We start from the raw sequence: 16,729 nt of genomic DNA on the forward strand, positions 1-16,729 counted from the left end.
GCTCCACAGATGCACCCACCACACAGCTCCACAGATGCACCCACCACACAGCTCCACAGATGCACCCACCACACAGCTCCACAGATGCACCCACCACCCAGCTCTACCGATGCACCCACCACACAGCTCCACTGATGCACCCACCACACAGCTCCACCGATGCACCCACCACACAGCTCCACCGACACAGCTCCACCGATGCACCCACCACACAGCTCCACTGATGTAATCACCACACATCTCCACCGATACACCCACCACACAGCTCCACAAATGCACCCACCACACAGCTCCACAGATGCACCAACCACACAGCTCCAGAGATGCACCCACCACACAGCTCCACCCTCCACCCAGCTCCACCGATGCACCCACCACCCAGCTCCACCGATGCACCCACCACACAGCTCCAAAAATGCACCCACCACACAGCTCCACAGATGCACCCACCACACAGCTCCACAGATGCACCCACCACACAGCTCCACCGATGCACCCTCCACCCAGCTCCACCGATGCACCCACCACCCAGCTCCACCGATGCACCCACCATACAGCTCCACAGATGCATCCACCACACAGCTCCACAGATGCACCCACCACACAGGTCCACAGAAGCACCCACCACACAGCTCCACCGATGCACCCACCACACAGCTCCGCTAATGCACCCACCACACAGCTCCGCCGAGGCACCCACCACACAGCTCCGCCGAGGCACCCACCACCCAGCTGCGCCGAGGCACACACCACACAGCTCTACCGATGCACCCACCACACAGCTCCACTGATGCACCTACTAAGCTCCACCGATGCACCCACCACACAGCTCCACGAATGCACCCACTAAGCTCCACCGATGCACTCACTAAGCTCCACCGATGCACCCACCACACAGCTCCACGGATGCACCCACCACACAGCTCCACTGATGCACCCACCACCCAGCTCCACCGATGCACCCACCACACATGTCCACCTACACAGCTCCACTGATGCACCCACCACCCAGCTCCACCGATGCACCCACCACACAGCTCCACCGACACAGCTCCACCGATCCACCCACCACACAGCACCACTGATGCAACCAGCACACAGCTCCACCGACACAGCTCCACCAATGCACCCACCACACAGCTCCACTGATGCAACCACCACACAGCTCCACCACACAGCTCCACCGATGCACCCACCACACAGCTCCACAGATGCATCCACCACACAGCTCCACAGATGCACCCACCACACAGCTCCACCGTAGCACCCACCACACAGCTCCACCGATGCACCCACCACACAGCTCCACCAATGCACCCACCACAGAACTCCACTGACACAGCTCCCCAGATACACCCACCACACAGCACCACTGATGCAACCAGCACACAGCTCCACCGACACAGCTCCACCGATGCACCCACCACACAGCTCCACTGATGCAACCACCACACAGCTCCACCGACACAGCTCCACCGATGCACCCACCACAGAGCTCCACAGATGCCCCCACCACACAGCTCCACCGTGGGAACCCACCCCACAGCTCCACTGATGCACCCACCACACAGCTCCACCGATGCACCCACCACCCAGCTCCACCGATGCACCCACCACACAGCTCCACAGATGCACCCACCACACAGCTCCACCGATGCACCCTCCACCCAGCTCCACCGAGGCACCCACCACCCAGCTCCACCGATGCACCCACCATACAGCTCCACAGATGCATCCACCACACAGCTCCACAGATGCACCCACCACACAGCTCCACAGAAGCACCCACCACACAGCTCCACCGATGCACCCACCACACAGCTCCGCTAATGCACCCACCACACAGCTCCACAGATGCACCCACCACACAGCTCCACAGATGCACCCACCACACAGCTCCACCGATGCACCCTCCACCCAGCTCCACCGATGCACCCACCACCCAGCTCCACCAATGCACCCACCATACAGCTCCACAGATGCCCCCACCACACAGCTCCACCATGGGAAGCCACCCCACAGCTCCACTGATGCACCCACCACACAGCTCCACCGATGCACCCACCACCCAGCTCCACCGATGCACCCACCACACAGCTCCACAGATGCACCCACCACACAGCTCCACCGATGCACCCTCCACCCAGCTCCACTGATGCACCCACCACCCAGCTCCACAGATGCATCCACCACACAGCTCCACAGATGCACCCTCCACCCAGCTCCACAGATGCACCCACCAACCAGCTCCACCGATGCACCCACCACACAGCTCCACAAATGCACCCACCACACAGCTCCACAGATGCACCCACCACACAGCTCCACAGATGCACCCACCACACAGCTCCACCGATGCACCCTCCACCCAGCTCCACCGATGCACCCACCACCCAGCTCCACCGATGCACCCACCATACAGCTCCACAGATGCATCCACCACACAGCTCCACAGATGCACCCACCACACAGCTCCACAGAAGCACCCACCACACAGCTCCACCGATGCACCCACCACACAGCTCCGCTAATGCACCCACCACACAGCTCCGCCGAGGCACCCACCACACAGCTCCGCCGAGGCACCCACCACCCAGCTGCGCCGAGGCACACACCACACAGCTCTACCGATGCACCCACCACACAGCTCCACTGATGCACCTACTAAGCTCCACCGATGCACCCACCACACAGCTCCACGAATGCACCCACTAAGCTCCACCGATGCACTCACTAAGCTCCACGGATGCACCCACCACACAGCTCCACGGATGCACCCACCACACAGCTCCACTGATGCACCCACCACCCAGCTCCACCGATGCACCCACCACACAGGTCCACCTACACAGCTCCACCGATGCACCCACCACCCAGCTCCACCGATGCACCCACCACACAGCTCCACCGACACAGCTCCACCGATCCACCCACCACACAGCACCACTGATGCAACCAGCACACAGCTCCACCGACACAGCTCCACCAATGCACCCACCACACAGCTCCACTGACTAACCACCACACAGCTCCACCACACAGCTCCACCGATGCACCCACCACACAGCTCCACCGATGCACCCACCACACAGCTCCGCTGATGCACCCACCACACAGCTCCGCCGATGCACCCACTACACAGCTCTGCCAAGGCACCCACCACACAGCACCGCCGAGGCACCCACCGCACAGCTCCGCCGAGGCACCCACCACACAGCTGCGCCGAGGCACACACCAAACAGCTCCACCGATCCACCCACCACACAGCTCCACTGATGCACCTACTAAGCTCCACCAATGCACCCACCACACAGCTCCACCTACACAGCTCCACCGATGCACCCACCACCCAGCTCCACCAATGCACCCACCACACAGCTCCACTGACACAGCTCCCCAGATACACCCACCACACAGCACCACTGATGCAACCAGCACACAGCTCCACCGACACAGCTCCACCGATGCACCCACCACACAGCTCCACTGATGCAACCACCACACAGCTCCACCGACACAGCTCCACCGATGCACCCACCACAGAGCTCCACAGATGCCCCCACCACACAGCTCCACCGTGGGAACCCACCCCACAGCTCCCCAGATACACCCACCACACAGCACCACTGATGCAACCAGCACACAGCTCCACCGACACAGCTCCACCGATGCACCCACCACACAGCTCCACTGTTGCAACCACCACACAGCTCCACCGACACAGCTCCACCGATGCACCCACCACAGAGCTCCACAGATGCACCCACCACACAGCTCCACCGATGCACCCACCACACAGCTCCACCAATGCACCCACCATACAGCTCCACCGATGCACCCACCACACAGCTCCACCTACAGAGCTCCACCGATGCACCCACCACACAGCTCCACCGATGCACCCACCGCACAGTTCCACCGAGGCACCCACCCCACAGCTCCACCAATGCACCCACCACACAGCTCCACCTACACAGCTCCACCGATGCACCCACCACACAGCTCCACCGATGCACCCACTACACAGCTCAACCGACACAGCTCCACCGATGCACCCACCACACAGCTCCACCTACACAGCTCCACCGATGCACCCACCACACAGCTACACTGATGCACCTACCACACAGCTCCACCGAGGCACCCACCACACAGCTCCACCGATGCACCCACCACACAGCTCCACTGATGCACCCACCACACAGCTCCACCGTTGCACTCACCACACAGCTCCACCGAGGCACCCAGTATACAGCTCCACCAAGGCACCCACCACACAGCTCCACCGATGCACCCACCACACAGCTCCACCGAGGCACCCACCACACAGCTTCACAGATGCATCCACCACACAGCTCCATAGATACACCCACCACACAGCTCCACAGAAGCACCCACCACACAGCTCCACCGATGCACCCACCGCACAGCTCCGCCGATGCACCCACCACAAAGCTCCGCCGAGGCACCCACCACACAGCTCCGCCGAGGCACACACCACACAGCTCCACCGATGCACCCACCACACAGCTCCACCGATGCACCCACCACACAGCTCTACTGATGCACTCACCACCCAGCTCCACCGATGCACCCACCACACAGCTCCACCTACACAGCTCCACCGATGCACCCACCACACAGCTCTGCCGAGGCACCCACCACACAGCTCCACTGATGCACCCACCACACAGCTCCACCAATGCACCCTCTAAGCTCCACCGATGCACCCACCACACAGCTGCACCAATGCACCCACTAAGCTCCACTGATGCACCCACCACACAGGTCCACCGATGTACCCACCACACAGCTCCACTGATGCACCCACCACCCAGCTCCACCGACACAGCTCCACTGATGCACCCACCACACAGCTCCACTGATGCAACCACCACACATCTCCACCGATACAGCTCCACCGATTCACCAACCACACAGCTCCACTGATGCAACCACCACACAGCTCCATCGACACAGCTCCACTGATGCACCCACCACAGAGCTCCACAGATGACCCCACCACACAGCTCCACTGATGCACCCAAGACACAGCTCCACCGAGGCACCCACCACACAGCTCCACTGATGCACCCTCCACACAGCTCCACAGATGCACCCACCACCCAGCTCCACCGATGCACCCACCACACAGCTCCACTGATGCACCCACCACCCCGCTCCACCGATGCACCCACCACACAGCTCCACCGATGCTCCAACTAAGCTCCACCAATGCACCCATCACACAGCTCCACCAATGCACCCACTAAGCTCCACCGATGCACCCACCACACAGCTCCACCGATGCACCCACCACACAGCTTCACCGATGCACCCACCAGAGAGCTCCACTGAGGCACCCACCACACAGCTCCAGCAAGGCACCCACCACACAGCTCCACCGATGCACCCACCACACAGCTCCACAGAGGCACCCACCACACAGCTCCACCAATGCACCCACCACACAGCTCCACCGATGCACCCACCACACAGCTCCACCTACAGAGCTCCACCGATGCACCCACCACACAGCTCCACCGATGCACCCACCGCACAGTTCCACCGAGGCACCCACCCCACAGCTCCACCAATGCACCCACCACACAGCTCCACCGATGCACCCACCACACAGCTCCACCTACACAGCTCCACCGATGCACCCACCACACAGCTCCACCGATGCACCCACCACACAGCTCCACCGAGGCACCCACCACAAAGCTCCGACGATGCAGCCACCACACAGCTCCACCACACAGCTCCACCGAGGCACCCACCACACAGCTCCACCAAGGCACCCACCACACAGCTCCACCGATGCACCCACCACACAGCTCCACCGAGGCACCCACTACACAGCTCCACCGATGCACCCACCACACAGCTCCACCTACAGAGCTCCACCGATGCACCCACCACACAGCTCCACCGATGCACCCACCGCACAGTTCCAACGAGGCACCCACCCCACAGCTCCACCAATGCACCCACCACACAGCTACACCGATGCACCCACCACACAGCTCCACCTACACAGCTCCACCGATGCACCCACCACACAGCTCCACAGATGCACCCACCACACAGCTCCACCGATGCACCCTCCACCCAGCTCCACCGATGCACCCACCACACAGCTCCACCGATGCACCCACCGCACAGTTCCACCGAGGCACCCACCCCACAGCTCCACCAATGCACCCACCACACAGCTCCACCGATGCACCACCACACAGCTCCACCTACACAGCTCCACCGATGCACCCACCACACAGCTCCACCGATGCACCCACCACACAGCTCCACCGAGGCACCCACCACAAAGCTCTGACGATGCAGCCACCACACAGCTCCACCACACAGCTCCACCGAGGCACCCACCACACAGCTCCACCGAGGCACCCACCACATAGCGCCACTTATTCACCCACCACACAGCTCCACCGAGGCACCCACCACACAGCTCCACCGAGGCACCCACCACAAAGCTCCGACGATGCAGCCACCACACAGCTCCACCGAGGCACCCACCACACAGCTCCACTTATGCACCCACCACAAAGCTCCGACGATGCAGCCACCACACAGCTCCACCGATGCACCCACCACCCAGCTCCACCGATGCACCCACTACACAGCTCCACCGACACAGCTCCACCGATGCACCCACCACACAGCTCCACCTACACAGCTCCACCGATGCACCCACCACACAGCTACACTGATGCACCCACCCCACAGCTCCACCAAGGCACCCACCACACAGCTCCACCGATGCACCCACCACACAGCTCCACTGATGCACCCACCACACAGCTTCACTGATGCACTCACCACACAGCTCCACCGAGGCACTCACTATACAGCTCCACCAAGGCACCCACCACACAGCTCCACCGATGCACCCACCGCACAGCTCCACCGAGGCACCCACCACACAGCTCCACCGAGGCACCCACTACACAGCTCCACAGATGCATCCACCACACAGCTCCACAGATACACCCACCACACAGCTCCACAGAAGCACCCACCACACAGCTCGACCGATGCACCCACCGCACAGCTCCGCAGATGCACCCACCACACAGCTCGGCCGAGGCACTCACCACACAGCTCTGCCGAGGCACCCACCACACAGCTCCGCCGAGGCACACACCACACAGCTCCACCGATGCACCCACCACACAGCTCCACAAATGCACCCACTAAGCTCCACCGATGCACCCACCACACAGCTCCACCGATGCACCCACCACACAGCTCTACTGATGCACTCACCACCCAGCTCCACCGATGCACCCACCACACAGCTTCACCTACACAGCTCCACCGATGCACCCACCACACAGCTCTGCCGAGGCACCCACCACACAGCTCCACTGATGCACCCACCACACAGCTCCACCAATGCACCCACTAAGCTTCACCGATGCACCCACCACACAGCTGCACCAATGCACCCACTAAGCTCCACTGATGCACCCACCACACAGGTCCACCGATGCACCCACCACACAGCTCCACTGATGCACCCACCACCCAGCTCCACCGATGCATCCACCACACAGCTCCACCTACACAGCTCCACTGATGCACCCACCACCCAGCTCCACCGATGCTCCAACTAAGCTCCACCAATGCACCCACTAAGCTCCACTGATGCACCCACCACACAGCTTCACTGATGCACCCACCACAGAGCTCCACCGAGGCACCCACCACACAGCTCCACCGATGCACCCACCACACAGCTCCACCATTGCACCCACCACACAGCTCCACCGATGTACCCACCACACAGGTCCACCTACACAGCTCCACCGATGCACCCACCACACAGCTCCAACAATGCACCCACCACACAGCTCCACCGAGGCACCCACCACACAGCTCCGCCGATGCACCCACCACACAGCCGTCGCCGATGCACCCACCACACAGTTCCGCCGAGGCACCCACCACACAGCTACACTGATGCACCCACCACACAGCTCCACCGATGCTCCAACTAAGCTCCACCAATGCACCCACCAAACAGCTCCACCAATGCACCCACTAAGCTCAACCGATGCACACACCACTCAGCGCAACCACAGCATCACTCAGCACCAACACAGCATCACTCAGCGCAACTACAGCATCACTCAGCGCAACCACAGCATCACTGGTTCAAATATGTTCTTTCAATATTTCAAGCTGTTTTCAAGCTTTCACGCTTTATTACAAATCACAAAAAGATGTTAATATTTCACTTTTCTGTTCTTGGATTTTCGTCACAATAAAAAACACTGAACATAATCTTCACAAAAGTTATTTACAAAAGTTTAAGCTACTGCCATTACAAGTTAAATAAATTATTTAAGTATTAATTATTTAATAAAATTAAAAGCCATTGTTATTTGTAATATCAATACATCTAAGTCACGTAAATACAAAACATGTTGCATTACAAATGCTATAGGTGTCACATATGCGAAAGTTATAACTATTGGCATTGTAAATGACAAAGCTATTAATTTAGCTATTTTAAAAAAAAAACATAAATAAAAAAAATTCATTTATAAGACCAATAGCTCAAACTTTCCTAATGCGAGCCCTATTGCATTTCCAATGCTTGTTATTTCAGTAATCATGCTGTTTCCATGGCACAGGGGCGTGGCATCAGTGACACAAGACCTCTCTGAAGCCTTTCAGAGCCCCACCAGAAAGACCCACTGACTAACCTACCATGACTGGTTTGAGTCAATGTGGGCCAGGCCAGCACTACTCTAGCATGCCTCCATCTGAACCATTCAATAGTGCTGGAGCGGCTGGCTGCTCTGGCACTGCCGTGGTCAGATTTTGATTTAGAACAGGGCCGGACAGGCCTTCTGTTCTACCGTTTTTTTAAAAGTTTTTTATTAAAATATAAAAGAAGTAGAATATACATTTGGCAATTCTTATATACAGTACAGAATGTGGTACGCTTCGCCTTCATCTTTCCCAAAGAGGAGGGAGAAAGAGGAGAGAGAGAGAGAAGAAAGAGGGGGGGGCTTAGTTATGCATCTTTTGCTGGGTTCTCGTCAGCTGTGCATCCAGTAGCTCCCACATGTCCCTTTTTGAGTTGTGTTCCTTTGAGAATTTCCCTGTGATGTTGTCTGCCCCTCTGAGAAAGGTGACCCACGTTTTAAAGTTTGCTTTGGTCGTGTTTTTCCAGTTCGTCAGGATTATTTTTAGGGCAGCTGTGAGTAGTAGGTCTAGTAGGTCTCTCTCTTCTTTGCTGTTTAGGTCCGCTGTCATATGTTCTGTGGCCAGGCTTACAAAGCTGATTGTTAGGTATGTGTTGAAAATCTCGTTCAGAAAGTTGTTAACCAGCATCCAAAACTTCTTGACCTTCGTGCAGTTGAAAATAAGGTGTTCTAGAGTTCCTTCCTCTATCCGGCAGTTCCAGCAGTTGCCAGATTCTGTGATGCCAATTTTGTGGAGTCTTGATGGCGTCCAGTAGGCCCTGTGGAGGAGCCAGAATTTTGTCTGGGCTAGTTGTGGGGTTATTTTGTTTGTTGTTGCTGAGCGCCACAGTTTGCATCGTTCAATGTCGTTTAACTGCCTGCCTAGGTGTTGTTCCGATGTGTTTGTTGTTTTCTTGTTCAGTGACGACGTGGATGGGCTGAGGAATCTGTATATCTTTGCCGTTTGGTGGCCTGCTGAGTTGAGGGTTTGCATGTATTTGATGATGGTGGGTTCTTCCTTGCATAGGTTCGCTTTGGTTATGGCTGTTTGGGAAAGTTCACTTAGATGTGTTGTAGTCAATTTTTTTTTAAAATGCTTAGACAGCCCCTTCTTCCCAATCAAAGATCCTTGACGTGTAGATATATCACTGAAGGTAACTGCATTTAAGTGTTTTGCTGCTCTTTCTTTCCAATGAGAGATTTGTGGATGTGTGGAATTACACCACCACCAGCGATAGTTGCTTTAATGAGGGAGTCCAATTCTTCGTCACCTCTGATAGCAAGCTGCAGATGGCGTGGGGTCATTCTTTTTACTTTCAAGTCTTTTGATGCATTACCAGCAAGCTCAAGAACCTCGGCCGTTAGGTACTCGAGGATGGCGGCACTGTACACGGCGGCGGTAGCCCCCACGCGTCCGTGTCTGGTGGTCCTGGACTTAAGATGTCTGTGGATACGGCCCACTGGGAACTGAAGACCGGCCCTCTGTGAGCGGGAAACGGCCTTTGTCTTGGTCTTCCCGGAGTCTTTTCCTGCTTTACCGCCAGCCATTTTAAAACACTCTTAAATCCTTCCAACGGCCGAGACAACAGCGGACTAGGCTCCCAGGCAGAATGCGGCGTCAGACCGAATAAACGCGAGCCCCGACTATCTCCAACGCTCCGTATCGATCACCGATTTAAACTGCACTGCCTCGCGCCCTCCAACTGCCGTTTATAGTGCGGAATGTTGGTTCATCCGAGGCAAGATGACGGAGTCCATGAGCGAAGCAAACATCACAATAATCCCCAAGGAAGGGAAAGACCCACAATACCCGCAGAACTACAGACCAATCTCGCTCATAAATGTTGACTGTAAGATATACGCGAAGATATTGGCCAACAGACTGAACAAGGTCCTACCAAATATCATCCACAACTCACAAGTAGGATACATCAAAAACAGACTATCGCAAGACAATACACGCCTACTGTGCCATCTCATCAACCACACAACACACAGCATCGAGCAGGCGGTGATGATAGCACTAGATGCAGAAAAGGCGTTCGATAGAGTCTCCTGGCTATTCCTTAACAACTGTATGAGCAGGTTTGGGCTAGGGGCCAAATACAGATCCATGGTGATGGCCCTATACAACGAACCAAAAGCGAAAGTGGTGGTAAATGGAAGCACATCGGAAACGCTCACACTGGGTAGAGGCACCAGGCAAGGCTGCCCCCTCTCACCAGGCCTCTTCCTTCTGGCGCTAGAACCACTACTAGCCAGAATAAGAGACAATAATGAAATAACAGGCGTCAAAATCAAAGAAAAAAACGTCAAACTGGCAGCATACATGGACGACATCCTCATCACAACCACCAATCCGTCAACGTCAATAATGGCACTCATGGACACAATAGGAGAATATGCGGAAGCCTCAATAAAGCCTTGGATACAAGCTCAATAAAGACAAATCAGAGTGTAAGCCAATGAACATCGACACCACCAGAGAGGTGCTTGGTGACTCAGGACTGACATGGCAGAAAAAACCACTCAAATACCTAGGTCTGCTTTTTTGGGAGAGACCTCACATCCACACTACAACACAACGAGGACTCAACCCTGAAGAAGATAAAGGAAAGACTAGACCTATGGTCACCAAAATACATAAGCTGGTGGGGCAGGATAGAAACAATAAAGATGATGGTAACGCCAGCTATCAACTACACGCTCAGCATGCTGCCACTCCCGATGACAGACGCATTCCACAAAAAACTAGACAAGCTCATAAATAGCTTCATATAGAGAAACAAAAAAACGAGAATCAACATACAGAAACTGAGATTAACGAAAGACCTTGGAGGACTCAATCTAGCGAACTTCAAAACCTTTCAGACAGCCTGCCTAGCGAGGCAAGGAATCTCCTGGTTAGACAACACCCAAACCTACAAACCTGTTTGGTTAGAGGTGGAAAAGGACATTCTTGGGGGGCTAAACCCAGTAGCGCTTCTAACAGCAAACAGAAACCCCCAAAGAACAAACCCGATACTGAGATTCACCAAGGACGCACTGATGAAAATAGACAGGCGTATTGCACGGAAACTGAAGGGCACGACATGGGAGTCGATCTGGTTCAACACAAAGATAACCTATCAAGGAGAAACAATGCACAACGATACATGGATCGAGAAAGGAATAAGCCTTCCAAACCAGCTAGAAATCAGACAGCTACCACTAACTTTCCAAAACCTGCAACAACTACACGAACTCCCTAACCGAGAACTCTACAACTTCCTAAAAATCAAAACAGCCATAACCAAAGCGAACCTATGCAAGGAAGAACCCACCATCATCAAATACATGTTCTACCGGGTTTTGAAAGCCCATGGCCCCTCCTGCTGCCTATGTCACTTTCTTCAGCTCCCCGAGGTTAATTGTAGCAGGCACAGGGAGGCTACAAGAGAAAGCGGGAAAGAAAGAGGGGGGAGGGGCAAAAAGAAAGTGATCAGAGAGGGAGGAGAGAGAGTAACACCGATGGGAAGAGAGAGATTGTGCAAGGAAACAAAGGGAGCAGGACTGGTATGAGCATGTTTGCCAGGGCTGCTTTTGATACCCCAGTCCAGTCCTGATTTAGATTTAGAAAAGCAGCAAAAACGAGTAGGTGCTTCAAGTCATTATATGCTGTGAAGTAATCATCATCCAAAAACTTGATTGCGGCTATTACAGCCATAAAAGCACATTTAAATTTACAACACAGTAAAATATAATCAACAGCAGAGGGAGAAAATGCGATGTCGTTGGAAACACTGGTATATACATGTGTAGGTGATGCACAAGCCACAATAATTTGGGGGTAGCAAAATCATTATTGGTAGGAAAATCATAAAATTCAAACTTACATTAAAAAAATAATTTACAATAAAAGCATATAAGAACATTATTATACAGATCCAATAACTTCTAAAACGTCCATTGTCAGTGGACCAGCCGTCAAGAGGGAGCTCTATCTCTCACATAGAGTTAACTCCCGATGTCTTGCTGCGGGTTTAATTATAACAAAGTGGAAAATCACAGTTAATAAAAAAACAAAACTAGGAGCCAGTCTTTAACAGATAAATTCGTTTAGACCACATAGCAAGGAGAAATTTCGAAATTACAGCAACATAAACTGGGTCAGTATCAGATTTTAGGATCCTAAAGAATTCACGGTGGTTCCTAATGCCCAGATTTCTGCACAATTGTATAACCCATTTAGACCTGGCCTGTTTATACGCCGTAGTAAATTTAGCCTGATTGAGAACCAGGACACCAGTACGCACTACTTAGTGTTGAATTTAGACGTTAATACATTTATTTAGTTTTCATCAACAAATTAACTTGTATCAGCATAACATTCATATTCATGTTACATTTGTAGAAGCGCATATTCATTTATCAACATATACATTGCATATATCATACATTGTGATATCAATACATTTTAGTGTCCACCCAATGCATTTCGGGGCGCGAACCCCTTCGTCAGGGGTCTGTGTTTAGAAAAAAGGGAAAAGAAAGAAAAAGGAATCTTGTTACTATTGATGCACTATCATGAAAGGAAAAGAATATCTCTATAATATATGCTTCTTACCGCAGACTGGGTGTAATCTATTGCAAGCTTCTCCTGGTTAAATATAGGTGTGATCTACATGATAAAGAAAGCTGGGTCTGAGTATGTGGGGTTAATGAAACCAGTTCCATATACATAGGTACTCTAGATAAGGCTTAGTGTTACCTGTGCGCTTGTGTTGTGACAGTCTGTGGACACAGAAAAGGAGTAAAAAGCGAAATTAGGGACAAGAAGTGTGTAAAATGTTAAAATTGCATGAGCCTGATAACAAATAAGTAATAGGGTTACTGTATCTGTGCTCACCTTGTGTATGCTGATTTAGAAACAAGGAGCCTGTATAGAAATAAATGAAATACTGATAAGTGCTGCGGAATAGCAGCGATAGCAGCAAGTAAAACTATTATGAATGTCGAAGTTTACCTGAGAGTCCTACCCGGTGGACATTGGACTCAGCAAATGCTCATGTAGATCACACCTATATTTAACCAGGAGAAGCTTGCAATAGATTACACCCAGTCTGCGGTAAGAAGCATATATTATAGAGATATTCTTTTCCTTTCATGATAGTGCATCAATAGTAACAAGATTCCTTTTTCTTTCTTTTCCCTTTTTTCTAAACACAGACCCCTGACGAAGGGGTTCGCGCCCCGAAATGCATTGGGTGGACACTAAAATGTATTGATATCACAATGTATGATATATGCAATGTATATGTTGATAAATGAATATGCGCTTCTACAAATGTAACATGAATATGAATGTTATGCTGATACAAGTTAATTTGTTGATGAAAACTAAATAAATGTATTAACGTCTAAATTCAACACTAAGTAGTGCGTACTGGTGTCCTGGTTCTCAATCAGGCTAAATTTACTATATATTTCATAGTTTGCAGGCTACATACCAGCACAGCACACATACCGAACAAGCATTTCCAAACTTAGCCAACCGAGTGCAGTTGCCCTTCCAAATCCACTGTTTATACGCCGGGCAGAAGAACAATACATGAATTACTGTTTCCTCCTCCACTAGGCATCCAGGACAGAGACAATGGGTTTCGCCCGCCCATTCATTAGTTATTGCGTAAAGCGGGAGCGTCCCATATCTAAATTGCAGAAACAACTTCCTTGCTAATGGGGGCTGTATTAAATCTAGCACCTGCTCAAATTGATAATGTGACTTAAAATCCCAAAACCCATGTGTTCAACTCATAGGGCCTCATTTATGAGGCTGTGTGTCACTTTTACGCCGCCGGTGCGTCACTTTTTGTGACTCACCAGTGGCGTAAAAAATGCGCCTTGTTGCGCCATATTTATAAAGTGACGCATCTAGGTAGATGCGTCACTTTGTAAACCCCTGCGCCACATTATACCTGCGCCAGGTATAATGTATGCAAGGGGGCGTATTGACGCAAGGAGGGTCGTAAAAGTGATGCAGTGAAATCTATGAGTTTTCACTGCGTCACTTTTAGGACACCGTTGCGTCAAAATCTTGCGCCTGCCTCCCAGCAGGCGTAAGACTGACGCAGGCCCTTTCACATGGGGCTTGCCCCATGTGAAAGGACGCTTTGCTGGAGTTGCGTCACTTTTGTGACACACTCCAGCAATGCGTCACTTTTGCGCTTACAGATACGTCAGAAATACTGACGTTTCTGTAACTCCTTGCGACATGATGCGTCATACATTAAATATGACGCATCAGGAATGTCGCAAGGAGTGCGCACTGAGAAGTGACGCATCGCTGCTTTCAAGCAGCGATGCGTCATTTCTCATAAATGAGGCCCATAGTTTTGACTGCCTGAATTAGGCTATTCAATTTAAACTCTTTCACTACTTTGGCTAAAGTTTTTTTAGGGATGGCTAGACAAGATTCTTCAGGGGTGATCCATAGGTCCACCCTGCCCATAGCTCGAAAAGAATCCCTAACTAAAGACAACCAAGGTATGCTACCCACAGCCCCCATTGATGACATTACCGCTTTCAGTTCCTCCCTATAGTGTCTCAGCTCTGGTGTACCCACAGCCGTCGCCAATAAAGCAACGGTCGGGACGAGATTAAATCCACCATTGGGAGGATCCCCAAGTCCATCCTTAGTAGTACTAGGGGTGTGTTTGTTGGCAAAGCCAGGATTTGTCTAATAAACTTATTTTCAGTAAGTGTCATGGCATGAGATGGACTGTGTCCCCACAATTCTGTCCCATATAAAGAAGCTGACCAGCTTGTACTCTGTATATTTCTAGCGGTGGCCTTATGACCTTTAAGGCACAACTCTTTTGGACTTTTAGGATTCCCCCTATTGACTGAGTTAGCTTCAAATTGGCCTTGTTAGTTTGGGAACCCCATCCCATTTTATCATTTAGGGAAAGGCCCAAATAATCAAATATATGGACCCACTCAAGTGACCTGTCATCCATCATTGGGTGTGGGCAGTTAGTAGAATTGGCTTTAAAGACCATATATTTTATTTTATTGATATTTACTACAAGGTTCCTCTTTTTGCAAAACTGGCTGAATTCCTTTAACACTCGCTGCATCCCCATCGGTGATTTCGAGAGGTGCAGGGTGTCATCCGCAAACATTAGAGCGGGAAATTTGCGGAATTACATTTTAGGGGAATCCAAATTCTTTGCGGCTAGGAGATCTTCAATTAAACCGTTTAGGAAGAGGGAAAAGAGGGTCGGCGCAAGCACACAACCCTGCCTCACCCCCTTACCGACAGGGAAGGGGGCTGTTAGTTGGCCATTCTTGCCGTATCTTACTCTAGCATATGTGCCCTCGTGGAGGTGTTTAAGTTGGAAACAAAGATATGGTGGTACTCCCATGTCCAGCAGGATGCTCCACAGCTGGTCCACAGCTGGCCAACTGCTGGTCATTGTCCACAGCTGGTCATGTTCCACCATATTAAAGGCTGATTTCAAATCCACGAAGGTAAGATACAGGCTCCCACCTTCCAGAACCACATGCTTCCAATAGATTACCTTTAGCCTAAACAGCTGGTCTACAGTTGAAGTTTTGGCTCTAAAGCCTGCTTGCAATGGAGTTAGAACATCACAGTCTTCCATCCAATCCTGTAGTCTTCCTAATAACACCCTTGCAAAGATTTTTTGGGTAACATCAATGAGCTAATTGGCCTATAATTTGCAGGCTCAATGGGGGACCCTTTTTTATAGATCGGAATGATCTCTGCACCAGCCCACGTGGACGGTGCTGGGAAGCCATGAAGAATTGCATTAAAAAGTAGTAGTAGATATGGAGCTCACACTGCCTGTTCATTTTTGTACAAGTCCCCAGGGATTCTATCCAATCCTCGTCCTTTATTGGGCTGTAGCTTTGCTAGAGCAGATAATACCTCAGCCATAGTACATGGGGGTATATCCCATTCAGGGTTAACATAAAACACCAGGGTCTCACTAGCACTTGAATCAATA

General features: G+C 52.2%; 1 pseudogene across 1 annotated transcript; it reads right to left on the minus strand.

Moving 5' to 3' along the window:
* Positions 1-9,770: 9,770 nt before the first annotated feature.
* Positions 9,771-10,447, minus strand: LOC147747082 (histone H2A.Z pseudogene; annotated as a pseudogene). Its single transcript, XR_015299457.1, has one exon. The product of XR_015299457.1 is annotated as a histone H2A.Z pseudogene (transcript).
* Positions 10,448-16,729: the final 6,282 nt, after the last annotated feature.

The sequence above is a fragment of the Lissotriton vulgaris genome, chromosome 1_1, assembly GCF_964263255.1.
Source record: "Lissotriton vulgaris chromosome 1_1, aLisVul1.2, whole genome shotgun sequence".
In the NCBI taxonomy this organism is placed as follows: domain Eukaryota; kingdom Metazoa; phylum Chordata; class Amphibia; order Caudata; family Salamandridae; genus Lissotriton; species Lissotriton vulgaris.